The sequence below is a fragment of the Hyla sarda genome, chromosome 5 (genome assembly GCF_029499605.1).
Source record: "Hyla sarda isolate aHylSar1 chromosome 5, aHylSar1.hap1, whole genome shotgun sequence".
NCBI lineage: Eukaryota > Metazoa > Chordata > Amphibia > Anura > Hylidae > Hyla > Hyla sarda.
In genome coordinates, this window is record NC_079193.1 from 85,995,410 (window position 1) to 86,013,303 (window position 17,894).

Sequence of the window (17,894 nt, forward strand, 5' to 3'; positions counted from 1 at the left end):
GGCACCCACACATTGAGGCTGAGTAGTGCTGCAATTTTCTTTTGTTTTTATATATATATATATATATATATATATAGGTTTTTTGTTTTTTGAATGTAAGAACAGGGGGTTACAAAGGAAAAACAAACACAGACAAGAAAATACAGCAACATTGTCATAAAAAAGGGGTTGGAAGGGTGGGGATCTTCTCCATGCTGGCAGGCTCAACGAAGATGAGCAGGAAGGTTGGAGGGGCTGCCTTATATCCTGGGAGAGGGAGTCCTACCCCCACCCCACGACCGCTTCTAACTCTGTAACCTTACTGACCACTGCAGAACCCGTGACCACTATCCGTAGGGCCCACATTAACTTCTGGCCTCCCTGGACTATAACTCCCCTGCTCCACCACCATTCCCACAGTCTGTGACCCCTAAGCCTATTCAGCTCGGGATCACCAATAACTATCAGATACTGCATGGATTTAATTAGTTACACCTTTTCTTTTGCTTTATTTCAGAAACAGCTCCACTCTTGTCACAGATTGTATGTGGTAGTGTAGCCCAGTTCCATTATAGTGAATAGAGCTGAGTTGTAATACCATACATCACATGAGTACGCTTGTGGTGATCTTTTAAGAAGCAATTATGTTTTTCGTATCCTGTATAACTCCTTTAATAGATTATAACATAAGGTCCAATAAATGCATAGGTTGCAGTTTGTCTTATGTCCCCATCTAAATGGGCCTAACAAATATATAGAGTGGCTCTGGAAAGGTGCATTATACTATTCCTTTTGCAAATCTTCTCACACTGGCCCCAAAGATTTCATCTTTGTGCAATGAAAAAGGGAGAACATGATCTTTTTTCTTCCTAATGATTAATGATGTCCCTCCTTTCATTCCTTACCAAATGAATATAACAGATTACAGAATGGTAGATGTGGGAGATCGACCCCTGGACCATACTGTATAAGAGTAGGGTCACACGTGCCATATTTTTCTGTTATTTCTGCAGCTACTTTTGCTACCCATTGACTTCAATGGGTAGGAAATTTGCAGCAGCAAATATCCAGCACATACAGCACATGTGACCCTACCCTCAGCCTTAAATATTGTAATGATGGCCCTGATCATTCCATTATCTATAAAGACTTTCTTTCTGGTTTTGCCTGCTCTATGATTAACTTCCAACCTATTTAGACAAATATGATTTTAAATAATCTATCGTTAAATGTAAATGTTCAGTATCCTCTAAAGCTTGACATACCAGTTTAATTATTTTTGGGTGGGCTAAATAGTTTAACATACACTCTGTGCCTTAAGCAAGAATATACATTGATATGTAAAAGTGACTTGACTGTGCATGTCAGTGAAGAGACTGCTTTATGTCATTCCAGTATCTGAAACCACATTCCCTATAACATTATCTCCAGTACTGCGAGTCTGGGAATGGAATATATTATTCCATATAAAGTATTTTTGTTAAAAAGGGATCTTATATTATGGCTGTCTGTAGTACTCAGATACTGTGTTTATTGTTTTCTGCACTATTTAGAAGTAAAGGAATGGGGTATAGAAGTATAGTAATGGAGTTGTGGTATAGTAGTGACTCCTAGGGCATTTAAACTTTGTCAGGCTCGGTTCACGCCAGCCTGACAAAAGTGCAATTATTAGCAGAAGTGATGAGGAACACATGGCGTATTGGTGCCTGAATGAATGAAGGAAGGACTAGAAACACTAAAATGACCACAGATTAGCCAATTATTGTTGCATCATATCATATACAGCTCCCTGGCCAATCAGGAGACATCATAGGAGTGGGTTTAAAGTAAATCTGTTATCAGTATCACCTGCATGAACCTGTCAGTACAGACAGGTAGTGCGGTTGACACTGATGATAACCATACTTACCTGGTCCCATTCTGTACTTTGGTTCTCCCGCTATCTTCTTCTGTATTTTCCGTTCCTGGGACAACTTGGAGCATGGTCAGAGCTTAGTGACATCACTACTCCTGCTTCTCTTCTGGGTCCCACTGCTGGCAAGCAGCAGCGGGGATGTCATAAAGCTCCTCCCATGCTCCAATTTGGCCCTGAACGCAACATACAGAAGAAGATAGCGGAAGAACCGAAGCATGTAACGGGACCAGGTAAGTATGGTTGTCATCAGTGTCACCTGCTCTACCTGTCTGTACCAACAGGTTTGTGCAGGTGAAAATGGCAATGGACATAAATGTACATCCTGATGTACCAGGATGTACATTTACATCCTATACATGACCCGAGCACCAGAGCGGTGCTCGAGTCATGCACATCAGGTCGCAGCCGGGGAGCAGCCCGGTAATGGCGGAAATCAGCGATGGCGCTGATGTCTGCCATTAACCCATCAGATGCCTTGATCCCTACAGATCATGGCATCTGTGGCAGTGCGGCAATTATAATGGCTGATCTGATTGCCTGTGGAATGGCCGTGTGGATCAGATCAGCCAAGATGGCAGAAAGAGGTCCCCCAACCCTGCCTCCACTGCTTTCCCAGGGGTCTTTTGCTCTGATCTGCCTTTCAGCAGACCAGAGCAGATGATTACCGATAATACTGATCAGTGCTATGCCTATGCATAGCAATGAACAGTATTAACAATCTAATGATTGCTATAGATAGTCCATTATGATGACATAGAGAGTTAAAAATAAAAGGGAACAAAAGGCGGGGGAATTTTGAAAAAGCCCTTCCCCCAATAAAAATTGAAATCACCCCTTTTCCTCATTTAACAAAAAAAAAAAGTAATAATAATAATAATTCTACAGACATATTTTGTATCGCAGCATGCGTAAATGTCTGATCTATCAAAATATGATGTTAATAATCCCGTATGGTGAACGGCGTAAACATTAAAAACAAAGTCCAAAATATTCACACATCACATTTACAAAAAAAATTTATAAAAAGCAATCATATAGTCAAATATACACAAACTTGGTTCTAAATAAAACTACAGGTCATGGTGCAAAAAATGAGCCCTCACACAACATCATACATGAAGAAGTGGAAAAGTTATAGGTGGTCAAAATAGAGCGATATTAAACATACTGATTTTGTAAACAAACTTTGAGATTTTTTTAAAGCAGTACAATAATAGAAAAGCATACAATGAGGGTATCATTTTAATCTTATTCACCCACAGAATAAAGAAAACATGTAATGTTTACAGTAAAGTGTACAGCATGAAAACGAAACCCTCCAAAATTAGCTAAATTGCGATTTTCATTTAAATTTCCTCACACAAATAAAAAGATTTTGGATTTGCCGTAAATTTTATGGTAAAATGAAAGGTGTCGATACAAAGTACAATTGGTTATGCAAAAACCAACCCTCATATGGGTCTGTGTATGGAAATATAAAATAGTTATGGATTTTAGAAGGCGAGGAGGAAAAAACGAAAATGCAAAAATAAACTTGGCCAAAATGGGCTTAGTCCTTAAGGGGTTAAGAGGCCGATAAAAATCATACCTCTTTCAATTTTGCACCTAAAAATCCATATGATGGTTTATTTTTTGCGCCACCAATTCTACTTTGTAATGACATCAGTCATTTTACCCCAAAATCGACGGCGAAACTGAAAAAAAAAATCATTGTGAGACAAAAAAAATTTTTAAACGCCATTTTGTAATTTTGGGGGCTTCTGTTTCTACACCGTGCATTTTTCGGTAAAAATGACACCTTTACTTTATTCTGTAGGTCAATATGATTAAAATAATACCCTACTTTTATAGGTTTGATTTTGTTGTACTTCTGAAAAAAATCATAACTACATGCAGGAAAATGTATACGTTTAAAATTGTCATCTTCTGACTCCTATAACTGTTTTATTTTTCCGCTTATGGGGTAGTATGATTGCTTTTTGATCGCTTTTATACATTTTTTCATTATATAAAAAGTGACCAAAAATACGCTATTTTGGACTTTTGAATTTTTCTTCACCTACGCCATTGACTGTGCGGTTTAATTAACATTATATTTTTATAATTTGGACATTTCTGCATGCGACGATACCACATTTGTTTAATTTTATATACACTGTTTTTTTTTTTTTAATTGGAAAATAGGGGTGATTCAAACTTTTATTAGGGAAAGGGTTAAATGATCTTTATTCACCTTTTTTCACTTTATTTTTTCAATGTTATAGCTCCCATAGGGGGCTATAACACTGCACACACTGATCTTTTACATTGATCAATGGTTTCTCATAGGAAACCATTGATCAATGATTCTGCCGCTTGACTGCTCATGCCTGGATCTCAGGCACTGAGCAGTCATTCGGCGATCGGACACCAGGAGGCAAGGTAAGGGACCCTCCTGCTGTGTCACAGTTGATCAGCATGACGCGATTTCACCGTGGACCTCCCGAACAGCCCCCTGAACTACCGGCAATGATTTGCTTTCACTTTAGACGCGGCCTTCAACTTTGAACGCCACGTCTAAAGGGTTAATAGTGCATGGCAACGCGATCAGTGCCGCTCGCTATTAGCCACGGGTCCCAGACGTTGTTAGAGGGCGGTGCCCGACCCGCTATTACCCGTGTTATAGGACGGGAGCGGACTCAGGGCGTACAGGTACGCCCTTGGTCCTTAACAGGTTAAAAGCATTAAGAGTGAACGTGCGATCCACATTTCAGGCCAATGCCTGTATTTTCTGGGTTTAATCAGACATATCACGCTTCTACATGGGTTTAACATTAATACGCATTAAACGTGTTTAGAGTAAAAGTTGACTGTCAGTTTCTCCCCCACTTGCCAGTTCACTCCAAAAATTAAACAATAACTTCAAATCTTTTTTTTTTTTTTTAAAGTATCTCAAAGGAATGGCTGGCAGAAGAAGGAATAGAGAAAAGAGCCCCCCTGCCATGCCACCTGCCAGTAAGTGGCAGTAGCGCCATCTGTGGTGTCCTGGTACAGGACCTAGTCATGTACCCTCCCTAAGTTCCCACAGGAAGAGTCCCTCGAGTCCACAGGGCTCTCCTGAAGGGCTCACCCCTTGCTCATCCTTCACTGTCTTATCTGAATGCACTGTATATCTATATTGTGTACATATTGTTCTTGTGTATAAAGTTGTACAGTTTGTATAAAATGTATAGGACCTTCCTTGGTCATGTGACCTACTGTCATGTGATATACCCAGAGTTCCAAGGGCACAGGAACCCTAGGCATTAGCAACCAATGGGCTTTAGTCCAGCCCCCTGGTATATAAGGGGCTGTAGTCTCTCAGTTAGCTCTTAGTTCCTGGACCTAAAGAAAGCATAAAGTCCTGTATACTGCAAATTCATCTATTCTAGGCCAAAGCCTAAAGAAACGCAGCCACTTCTAAAATGTGAGTTACAATTCTCTCTACAAATCCAGTGACTACTACTCAGCTAAGGAATATATTAGTAGCACAGTGGCCTGCCTAAATATCTCAATAACTACAAGTCCAAGCAAGCCTGTGAGGTATCCTGTGTCCCGGTTGCCTCTGAAGGAACTGCATAATTGTAAAGACTGTTCCCTAAACATTTCAAGTTAAAGTTCCAGTTTATTCAGAATCCTTGCTGTGGACATTCCTTTATTACAAACCATTTTTGGGTTGGTTGATGGTGGTTACCATACCGGAATAACCACATCCTAGCGTCATTAACACTAAGCGGTTAACAACATCTTGCCACCAGGGTTTATACCACCAGACCCTGCTACATACTGCAACACCCCAGTCACCACACATCCATTTGCCAAGCCCCAGTACAGGTAATGCAATAAAAAGATGCTTCATTTTAACATCCTGTTTGGGTTTGATTTAGGAACAAAGCAGAGCCCAGTGCAGCAAGCATGCTTATGGATACTAAGTACAGAACTGAAAAGCCTCTGTCTGCGCTGTACAGGTTCTGTCAAGTGTCCATAAAGTAAGAATGCCTTTGTACATCTTTGAGCTAGAAACATGTTTTTGTACATTTCATAGTGTCTGATTTTACCCCAAGAACAGAAAAGGGTTTTATTTCTTGCAACTTGACATCAGAGGACAAGATAGAGGCTGCTTCAGTCAATTTCTTTTTATCAGGTGTCAAGAGATATATTATACTTAAATTTTGTTTCAGAAAGCCATACTTGCAATTGCAATGTCAGAAAGCAGCCTTAAATGGGCACTGTCAGATTCAAAAACCTTTTTATATGTTGTTCATCTTGGCAAAACATTAACCTTTCTAATATACTTTAGAATGGTGGGACTGTGTACAAAAATACAGAAACAGAGCTTCCTATTGGGCAGTATGTTTGAACTAGTTGAACGTAATAAGGTGGATATATGTAATGATCTCACCTTGCAAGGTTGTGTTGGCACACAACAACCTTGTGGACGTCTGGTAGATATGATCCCTTTGGATGCTGTTTGCGGTGCAGCCGTCCGGGTTGCTCGAGATGTGTGGCAGCACACTCGATGAGGCAAGTTTGCAGGGTCTAGAAAAAGGTTCCCGGGATGTTCAGCGCCAACGGTAGATGGAATAAAGATGTGATGAGTCTCAGTTATTTCAAAAATGTTCTTTATTGCCGCATCAGACGCGTTTCGAGGTCTTGCACCTCTTTATCAATGATTGTGGCATATATACATAAAAACATTATCACTGGCTTTTCATAGTTTCTAAAAAGGGCGCCAGAGAATACAATTGGATGAGTTAAAAAGGGTGTCATAAGGCTGCGCTCTGGTGTGTTGTAGTGGCGCTGTCCGATGACGTAGAAGTGTTTCATTCATAAAATTCAAGGTAAATGTTTTTGTTTCACAGTAAAATGTGACCATACATTAAAATCAAGGATTGCGAAAATGTTCCATATTGTTTGAGGAGGTATAGTGTTATGCGGTGATGCGAGTATGCGAGTCTGTGAAAAATTTCACATTAGATCCAGAGTTGCAGTTTGCTGAAATATGTGTGCATGTGTTGTGTCAGATGTGTTACTTTTGGAGTCGATTGGGTAGATCTGCTGTATTAGCAATGGTCGGATGATGCGTGTCCAATGCCAGGTGGTGGAGATGTCCTATTGACGGAGCTGCTGCATGAGATGTCATATATCGGGCCGTTGCGCTTTTTCATGCTAGATGGTGGGTACCGTGGTTGGTATGTATTGTGGTTGGTATTTGTCCACAGTGTTGTAGATGGTTATTTCGTATCCAGGTTTATGACTATTATCATTGTTGGAAAAGAGGGTTTCGGTCCTTGATGCAGTGTGTCTCCTTTTGCCAAATAATCGGACGGAGATTGCTGTGCTTGTTGTTGCATGGTATAGTACGTGATATTTTTGTATTTATAGCACAGATGTGGGGACGACAGAGGATGCTGTGGTGCTGTCATAGTATAGTATGTTGAGAGGGGTATTTTGTTAGCGCTAGTGTATATAAATGTGACAGCAGCAGTGGTCTCATGTGGTGGTACTGCAGTGCCTTAGAATGTGTGGGCTTGTAGATGGGTTTTATTGTTTTTTTTGTTTGTGGATGGCATGCTGTATGTGACCGCAGCGGTGGTCTCTAATGATGGTACTGCAGCGCTTTATAAAAAAGGGGGGGAAGGGGCCTGTGGGTAAGTTAGGAGAAACATGTGCGCTGTTTGTATTATGTTGTGGATGGCATGCTGTACGCTATGTGTGTAGGATAGGTGGTGTTCAATGGGCTGCCTGTGAAAAAATGGGTAATGGGCTGTATTATGTTGGGTGTTTTGGTTGAATGACAGTATGTCATTGGTTGGGTGTTATAATAGGGTTGTGGAGTAGTTGGTATTTGGTGATTTTCGGATGATTTTCCATTTGGTGATTTTCGGATGATTTTCCAGTGTTGGATTCCGGGTGTATTCCGGGTGAAATTTTTCACAGAATCGCATACTCGCATCACCGCATAACACTATACCTCCTCAAACAATATGGAACATTTTCCCAATCCTTGATTTTAATGTATGGTCACATTTTACTGTGAAACAAAAACATTTACCTTGAATTTTATGAATGAAACACTTCTACGTCATCGGACAGCGCCACTACAACACACCAGAGCGCAGCCTTATGACACCCTTTTTAACTCATCCAATTGTATTCTCTGGCGCCCTTTTTAGAAACTATAAAAAGCCAGTGATAATGTTTTTATGTATGTATGCCACAATCATTGATAAAGAGGTGCAAGACCTCGAAACGCGTCTGATACGGCAATAAAGAACATTTTTGAAATAACTGAGACTCATCATATCTTTATTCCATCTACCGTTGGCGCCGAACATCCCGGGAACCTTTTTCCAGACCCTGCAAATATACTTTAGAAAGTATAGTAAGTGAGGGTGGGCTAGCACTCCTCTGTCTGATAGCACAGAGGAGTACTATCATCCAGCAGTGAGCACAGAGGAGTCCTATCAGTCAGGAGAGAGCACAGAGGAGTCCTATCAGACAGGAGAGAGCACAGAGGAATACTATCAGACAGAAGAGAGTACAGAGGAGTCCTATCAGACAGGAGTGAGCACATAGGAGCATTATCAGACAGGAGAGAGCACAGAGGAGTCCTATCAGACAAGAGAGAGCACAGAGGAGTACTATCAGAGAGGAGAGAACACAGAAGAGTCCCATCAGACAGGAGAGAGCACAGAGGAGTACTATCATCCAGCAGTGAGCACAGAGGAGTCCTATCAGTCAGGAGAGAGCACAGAGGAGTCCTATCAGACAGGAGAGAGCACAGAGGAGTACTATCAGACAGAAGAGAGAAAAGAGGATACTATCAAACAGGAGAGCACAGAGGAGTCCTATCAGACAGGAGAGAGCATATAGGAAAACTATCAGACAGGAGAGAGCACAGAGGAGTACTATCAGCCAGGAGATGGCACAGAGGAGTGATATCAGAAAGGAGCGAGAACAGAGGAGTCCTCTCAGATAGGAGTGAGCACAGAGGAGTCCTATCAGACAGGAGAGAGCACAGAGGAGTACTATCAGACAGGAGTGAGCACAGAGGAGTACTATCAGACAGGAGAGAGCACAAAGGAGTCCTATCAGCCAGGAGATGGCACAGAGGAGTGATATCAGAAAGGAGCGAGAACAGAGGAGTCCTCTCAGATAGGAGTGAGCACAGAGGAGTCCTATCAGACAGGAGAGAGCACAGAGGAGTACTATCAGACAGGAGAGAGCACAGAGGATACTATCAGACAGGAAAGAGCACAGAGGAGTTCTATCAGACAGGAGAGAGCACAGAGGAGTTCTATCAGACAGGAGAGAGCACAGAGGATACTATCAGACAGGAGAGAGCACAGAGGAGTCCTATCAGACAGGAGAGAGCACAGAGGAGTGCCATCAGTCAGGAGAGAGGACAGAGGAGTACTATCAGACTGTAGAGAGCACAGAGGAGTACTATCAGCCAGGAGATGGCACAGAGGAGTACTATCAGCCAGGAGATGGCACAGAGGAGTCATATCAGAAAGGAGAGAGCACAGAGGAGTCCTCTCAGACAGGAGTGAGCACAGAGGATACTATGAGATAGGAGAGAGCACAGAGGAGTCCTATCAGACAGGAGAGAGCACAGATGAGTCCTATCAGACAGAAGAGAGCACAGAGGAGTACTATCAGACAGAAGAGAGCACAGAGGAGTACTATCAGACGGAAAAGAGCACAGAGGAGTACTATACAGGAAGATAGTAAAGAGCACAGTAAAGAGTACTTTCAGACAGGAGAGAGATAGAACAGAGGAGTGCTATCGGACAGGAGAGGGCACAGAGGAGTCCTATCGGACAGGAGAGAGCACAGAGGAATCCTATCAGACAGGGGAGAACACAGAGGAGTACTATCAGACAGGAGAGAGCACAGAAGAGTGCTAGCCCACCCTCACGTACTGGACTTTGTCCATGCCTGTGCTTCAGCTCAGCCAAAGCCATGATTTTATAAGCCATGATTTCTATAAAAAGGAAATAACATTTTCTTATGAAGTATATTAGAAAGGTTGATAGTTTGCCAAGATGTGCAACATATAAAAAGTTTTTGTATCTGACAGTACCCATTTTAGCTCACAAGTCCTGCAAGTCTTGGATATGTAACCAATTGGCTTACTTTATACTTTGTCTTTCTCATCTGTTTTTCTTTAACGTCTTAACTACCCACCTTTCCTTACAATTCTCCTTGACTTAATTATTTTTCAGCACTTCTAAATTCAACCCTAGGGCCAAAATAAATTTTCTACAGGATGCCAGATGCCAACATTATGATATTTACCTTAGTTGTCAGTTGTCTTATTGTTCCCTTTAAGGACATCTGCAGCAAAAGACAACTTATCCCCTATCCACCGGATAAGGGATAAAGCGTCTGATCACGGGGGGTCCAACCGCTGGGACCCCCCATGATCTCCCAAAAGGGGCCCCGCATTGCCGCTCTATGTGAGCGGCTAATGCGTATAGCGTCGACCGGTACGCCCCCTCCCCTATGGGAGAAGAGGGGAGGCAGCGTCCGCACGAACTCTGCCTCCCCTCTTCTCCCATAGAACTATATGTAGGAGGTGTGTCACGCTGCAGCCAGCATGCTTCTTGCACAGGAGAGCCACGGCACACCTGTGGCCCCATACAAGAGATCACGGGGGTCCCAGTGGTGAGACCCCCTGCGATCAAACACTTATCCCCTATCCTGTGGATAGGGGATAAGTTATATTTTGCTGCAGATGTCCTTTAAACCTGCATGAAATGTGTATGTGTATGTCACAATCGCACTACAAATAGCACTAACATGATAGGACCTCTTACGTCCTGTGTATGATTGCGAGCATCGGTGCAGTGCTCGCATCATACACGGCAGGTTCCGGCTGTTAGCAGCAGCCGGGGACCCGCCGGTAATGGCCGACATCTGCAATCACGTGGATGTCTGCCATTAACCCCTCAGATGCCATGATAAGTACAGATCACGGCATCTGCAGCAATGCGCATGTTAAAATAGATGATCGGATTGCCCGCAGCGCTGCCGCGGGGATCCAATCCTCTGTAATGGTGGACAGAGGTCCCCTCACCTGCCTCCGTCCATCTCTCAGTGTCTCCTGCTCTGGTCTGAGATCAAGCAGACCAGAGCAGAAGATCACCGATAATACTGAGCAGTGCTGTGTCCTATGCATAGCACTGAACGGTATTAGCAATCAAATGATTGCTATAGATAGTCCCCTATGGGGATATAAAAAGTGGGGGGAAAAAGTAGAAAAATTTAAAAGTAAAAAAAAGTGAAAAATCCCCTCCCCCTCAAAAAATATTTCATATAAACACATTTGGTATCACCGCATGTGTAAATGTCCAAACTATCAAAATATAATGTTAATGATTCCGTACAGTGAACGGGGTAAACGTAAAAAATAAAAAAATTCCAAAAATGCTATTTTTTTTACATTTTATTCCCAAAAAATTTATAAAAAAATCGAAAAGTTTCATATATGCAAATGGGGAATCGATAAAAAGTAGAAATGATGGCACAAAAAATGAGCCCTCATACCACCCTATAAACAGAAAAATGAAAAAGGTATAGGTGGTCAAAATAGGGCGATTTTAGATACTGATTTTGTACAAAAAGTTTTAGATTTTTTTTAAGAACACTGTTACTGATACTGTTGTACTGTTGACCCACAGAATAAGGAACACGAGTCATTTTTACCGTAAAGTGTAGTGTGAAAATGAAACCCTCCAAAATGTGTAAAATTGTGTTTTTCATTTAAATTTCCTCCCTAGAAAAATATTTCTTTGGGTTCGCCATAAATTTTTTGGTAAAATGAGGGGTTTCATTACAAAGTACAATTGGTCACGCAAAAAAAAGCCCTTTTATGGGTCTGTAGATAGAAATATAAAAGAGTTATGGATTTTAGAAGGCGAGGAGGAAAAAACAAAAACGCAAAAATAAAATTGGCCTGATCCTTAACCACTTAGGGACCAAGGGCGTACAGGTACGCCTTCATTCCCTGGTACTTAAGGACCAAGGGCAGTCCGGTCCGCGCCGGGCAGGGACCAGACCAGGGGTGACTGCTGATATCTATTAGCAGGTACCCCGTGCAAACAGCTGGAGGCACACTGGTTGGAAAATACTGAGTTAGGTAACAGAACCTAATTGAAGGTTTTCCAACCAGTGTGCCTCCAGCTGTTGCAAAAGTACAACTCCCAGCATGCACGGTCTGTCAGTACATGCTGGGAGTTGTAGTTTTGAAAAAGCTGGAGTTTCCATATATATATATATATATATATATATATATATATATATATATAGTTACATAGTTACATAGTTAGTACGGTCGAAAAAAAGACATATGTCCATCAAGTTCAACCAGGGAATTAAGGGGTAGGGGTGTGGCGCGATATTGGGGAAGGGATGGGATTTTATATTTCTTCATAAGCATTAATGTTATTTTGTTCCAGGAATGTATCTAATCCTGTTTTAAAGCTGTTAATTGTTCCTGCTGTGACCAGTTCCTGAGGTGGACCGTTCCATAAATTCACAGTCCTCACGGTAAAGAAGGCGTGTCGCCCCTTGAGACTAAACTTTTTCTTCTCCAGACGGAGGGAGTGCCCCCTCGTCCTTTGGGGGGGTTTAACCTGGAACAGTTTTTCTCCATATTTTTTGTATGGGCCATTAATATACTTATATACGTTTATCATATCCCCCCTTAAACGTCTCTTATATATGTTATCCATCAATTCTCTCTCTCTATATATATATATATATATATATATATGTATATGTATATGTTAATAGGTGTTTCACACGGGCAGGTTTACAGTGAGTTTCCTGCTTCAAGTTTGAGCTGCGGCAAATTTTTCGCCACAGCGCAAACTCTTAGCGGGAAACTCACCGTATCCCCCCGCCAGTATGAATGTACCCTAAAAACACTACACTAACACATAATAAAGGGTAAGCACTACATATACACCCCCTTACTCCCCCTTGTCCTCCCCAATAAAAATGAAAAACGTTTTGTTCAGCAGTTTTTCCAAAATGGAGCCTCCAGCTGTTGCAAAACAACAAATCCCAGGATTTTTGGACAGCCACTGACTGTCCAAGCATGCTGGGAGTTTAGCAACAGCTGGAAGCACCCTGTTTGGGAATCACTGACATAGAATACCGCTTTGTCCACCACTATGCAATCCCTAATTTAGTCCTCTCTCACTTCGGAGCCCTGTCGTATTTCAAGGAAACAGTTTAGGGCCACATATGGGATATTTCTGTACTCGGGAGAAATTGCACTACAAATTTTGGGGGGCTTTTTCTACTTTTACCCCCTATGAAAAGGAAAAGTTGGGGTCTACACCAGCCTGTTAGTGTAAAAAAATAAAAAATGTTACACTAACACGCTGGTGTTGCCCCATACTTTTTATTTTTACAAGCGATAAAAGTAAAATAAGACCCCAAAATTTGTAACGCAATTGCTCCTGCGTACAGAAATACCCCATATGTGGGCGTAAAATGCTCTGCGGATGCACAACAAGGCTCAGGAGTGAGAACGCACTATGTACATTTGAGGCCTAAATTGGTGATTTGCACAGGGGTGGCTGATTTTACAGCGGTTCTGACATAAACGCAAAAAAATAAATACCCACATGTGACCCCATTTTGGAAACTACACCCCTCACAAAATGTAACAAGGGGTATAGTGAGCCTTAACACCCCACAGGTGTTTGACGAATTTTCATTAAGGTTGGGTGGGAAAATGAAAAAAAATATATTTTTTCACTAAAAGGCTGGTGTTACCCTAAATTTTTCATTTTCACAAGGGAAAATAGGAAAACCGCCTCCCAAAATTTGCAACCCCATTTCTTCTGAGTAAGAACATACCCAATATGTAGATGTAAAGTGCTCTGCGGGAGCACTACAATGCTCAGAAGAGAAGGAGCGCCATTGGGCTTTTGAAGAGAAAATTTGTCCAGAATTGAAGGCCACGTGTATTTACAAAGCCCCCATAGTGCTAGAAAAATAAAGCCCCCTACATGTGACCCCATTTTGGAAACTACACCCCTCATGTAATGTCATAAGGGGTACAGTGAGCATTTACACCCCACAGGTGTCTGACAGATTTTTTGGAACAGTTGTCCGTGAAAATGAAAAAGGAAATTTTTCATTTGCACAGCCCACTGTGCCAAAGATCTTTCAAACGCCAGTGGGGTGTAAATACTCACTGCACCGCTTATTAAATTCTGTGAGGGGTGTAGTTTCCAAAATGGGGTCATATGTGGGGGGTTCCACTGCTTTAGCACCACGGGGGGCGGGGGGGCTTTATCACTTATATATGATATTTGATATATTCCAAACAAAAAGTCTAAAAATAAACTGAATATTATCAATAGATAGAAAGACGTTCACATGAATACCAGTGGCAAGAAATGAATAAATACATCAACAAACAATGATTTTATGGCACGACACGAGACTTCCATTATGCAATTCTTCTTTACTCTCAGAATTAGCAGCAAGTACAATAAAGCTTTTTTAAAGAAATAAAAAACAGGTAATATGCTAAATAGGTATCTCACAGCAACCAATCAGCAATAGGCATAGGTGATATAAGGTAAAGCCAGGTTACATACATCCTCTTCTTTGCTGCCCTGCATCAAGCTAAGTCATATATATAATTTTCTCTGATAATTATATATATTATAATATTGCCATATATAATTGTATTCCGCTTCTAATTGTACGCTTCCTACTGCTGTGTATGTTATCCATCAATTCTATATATATATATATATATATATATATATATACCGTATTTTTCGCCCTATAGGACGCACCGGCGTATAAGACGCACCCAATTTTTAGGGGCAAAATCTAAAAAAAATAAAGATTTTGAACCCAATAGTGATCTTCAATCTGAGGACCTCCAGATGTTGCAAAACTACAACTCCCAGCATGCCCGGACAGCCGTTGGCTGTCCGGGCATGCTGGAAGTTGTAGTTTTGCAACATCTGGAGGTCCGCAGATTGAAGACCACTGCAGGAGATGGTAATACTCACGTGTCCCCGCCGCACCGGACCCGTCACCGCTGCCCTGGATGTCGCTCCATCGCTGTCGCCGCGTCCCCGTCGCTCCGGAACGTCTCTGCTGCCGGCCGGGTATCCGCGCTCTCTGTCGCCGCCATCACGTCGTTACGCACGCCGACGCACGTACGCGACGACGTGATGACGAGGAAGGAGAGTGCCGGCCATACAGCGGATCCCTGAACGGAGAAGACACCGAGGAGGCAGGTAAGGTCCCCCCCGGTGTCCTGTAAGCACTAACCCGGCTATTCAGTCAGGCTGTTCGGGACCGCCGCGGTGAAATCGCGGCGGTCCCGAACAGCCTGACTGAACAGCCGGGTTAGTGTTACTTTCCCTTCAGACGCGGCGGTCAGCTTTGATCGCCGCGTCTGAAGGGTTAATACAGGGCATCACTGCGATCGGTGATGTCCTGTATTAGCCGCGGGTCCCGGCCGTTGATGGCCGCAGGGACCGCCGCGATAGGGGTGTATTCGCCGTATAAGACGCACCGACTTTTCCCCCCCAGTTTTGGGGAAGAAAAAGTGCGTCTTATACGGCGAAAAATATGGTATATATATATATATGTTAATTGGTGTGTTAATGTATATATACAGTGGTCCCTCAACATACGATGGTAATTCGTTCCAAACGAGTCATCGTTTGTCGAATCCATCGTATGTTGAGGGATTCGTGCAATGTAAAGTATAGGAAGCTGTACTCACCTGTCCCCGCCGATCGAGATGGTGTCCCCGCCGCTCCCGATGGTGTTCCTGGGCCTCTGCTGGGCTCTCCGCTGTCTTCTCCGGTCCTCCACTGTCTTCTCCAGTCCTCTTCTGTCTTCTCCGGTCCTCTTCTGTCTTCCGCAAGGCCTTACTGGGCCTGCGTAGCGACGTCATTACGCCGCTGCGTACGCCATACCTATTGGATGGCGTGCGCAGCAGCGTATTGACGTCATCGGAGAGGGCCGAGAAGACACCGGAAGACCAGCGCTGGACCCGGAGGGCACCCCGGAGCATCGTGGAGGGGTAAGTAATACTTACCGCACCACACAGGGAACATTAAGCTGCTATCCGGCAGCTGCCGGAGAGCACTTAATGCGATGGCCCCGACATAAAAAAGCATCGTATGTCGATGCTGACATCGACATGCGATGGCCTCTGAGAGGCCATCGTATGTCGATTTCATCATATGTCGGGGCCATCGTAGGTCGGGGGGTCACTGAATATATATATACTCACAGTTTCATTTTACCTCAGCTTCTGCTCCTTTATCATTACAGTACTATAAATACCCCCTTTTTCTTTTCATATTTCCATTTTTCTCCTTATAGCTGCGTCACAGGGTCTTTTACTTACCTCCGCTTGCGCCTGCTGTTCAGCTCCGTACTCTCGCGTTATTACGCGCCCGGCTGGCAATCAGCCGTGCGGCACATGATTTCCTATCTGCCACACAGAAATCCTGTCAGTACGGGTTTTTCTGTCAGAGGAGGCAGACGCTTGTACGGAGCCGGCGATATTACTTAGAGACACCCATTCTACTGTACACAAATCTTGATTTACAAGGTGAAGTCTTTCATTATTTATCCTACAGCACCATATTTGGTCTGTAGTGGTAATATTTACTAACAGTAAAATTTTTCTCTTCACAGTGTTTCCCTATATACCTCCCCTACCTGTACCCACTATTACCAATATATATCTATTATCCATAGTATACATTAATATGGCTAATGAGGACAAGACTATCCCTACTGCCCCACAACAATTTGACCTTGTGGAGGATTCTATATTTCAGAAGTATGGTTGACCACTCGGTCAATAAATCCATTCTCTCTGCAGTACATTCAGCCATGTCCTCTTTCTCTGAGTTAATTGCAAATTCAGTGGCCTCAGCTATTAAACAAGTTACCATTGTTACTGCTAATCAAAACCTTTCTACACCCTCTGACCAGTATTGGTCTCCAGAGGAGTCGGTTTCTCAGCTTCAGGTTGGTTGGAAGATGTAAGGGAAATCTTTGGACCAGGATGATAATATTGCTTTTATACAAAGCAAACATACAGATGCCTCTCTGGAGCATCCCATCCCCTCCGCATAAATGGGCTAATAAAGTGTTGCATAGAACAAAGCCATACTCATATAAGGAACTACCCAGCCACTCCTCTTAAAGTCATTCAGATTCATCTGCCTCAGATAATGATTCTGATTATATAGACATCTCTGAGGAGGAGATTATTACCGATCCAGACGATCAGAGACACACGGTTCTAGACAGTGCAGGAAACCGTTTTTTCGACCCGATTGACATTCAACATCCCAGGTTGGGGGGAATGGGTTCCTCACCCAAAAAATAATTTTTTTTAAGTCTATGGCTTAAAAAGCCGTTAGACAAATCCACAAGTAAACTCAGGGCTTAATGCCCTAGGCCTACTTTGCCTCATAAGATATCGGACACACCTGAAGTTGATCCCTCAATAGTGAAATTTCTTAACAAATCGGTGAAGAACCCGAAAAAAGGAGTTCATAAATCTTTTAAGACTATTCAGGACACATTCCTGGATTTATTGGGTCCACTTACAAAAATCTTGGACATATCTGAAGAAGCTTTAGCTTCAAATAACCCCATTGATCTATCTACCCTACGGGGTTGGGCTCAAAGAGCCGTCTGTCTATTCAGGGGTATTAATTCTAACATTAATACTGAGAGGAAGAGATCTATTTTACTTAAATTAGATCCACAACTTATACATTTAGCCACTACTGAACCTGACTCTCCTACTGAGGGTCTCCTTTTCGGAGACTCTTTCATTAAAGAGATTAACAAATATGTTAATTTATTCTCATCCCTCGACAAAGCATAATCTTCGTTGAGGAAAGCATTCCAACCTCGAGTTTTTGCCAGGGCTGGGAAGAGACGAGGCAGACTT